Source organism: Diadema antillarum, unplaced genomic scaffold (genome assembly GCF_040938485.1).
Source record: "Diadema antillarum isolate AM-2024a unplaced genomic scaffold, OU_Dant_1.0 scf00000122, whole genome shotgun sequence".
NCBI classification, from domain to species: Eukaryota; Metazoa; Echinodermata; class Echinoidea; order Diadematoida; family Diadematidae; genus Diadema; species Diadema antillarum.
Window position 1 is genome coordinate 551,872 of NW_027271011.1, and position 346 is coordinate 552,217.

Below are 346 nucleotides of genomic sequence, written 5' to 3' on the forward strand. Positions count from 1 at the left end.
CCCCATGTAGATCTTCACCTGTGTACAGCACCCAAAGACCAATACAGGACTGCAGCAGAGCCAATGATTCAGCATGTCTACTTAGGCTGAGCCATTAATAAAGCACATCTTTTTTTCTTTGCAGCTGTGATGGTCGAGCACGGCAAACAGTTCAGTGATCACCACTGCTGTATTTAGCCACTACTTTGGAATAGAACGCACTCATGAAAATCTTGTTTACTGCGTGCACGCTGGTGTGCAACTCGGCAATCAATAACAACACTGTCCCATGTACAAAATAATAGCTCAGTCACTGACACACCCCAATCGCCTTTTCAACATAATTATATGTACATGTGTGTGACAC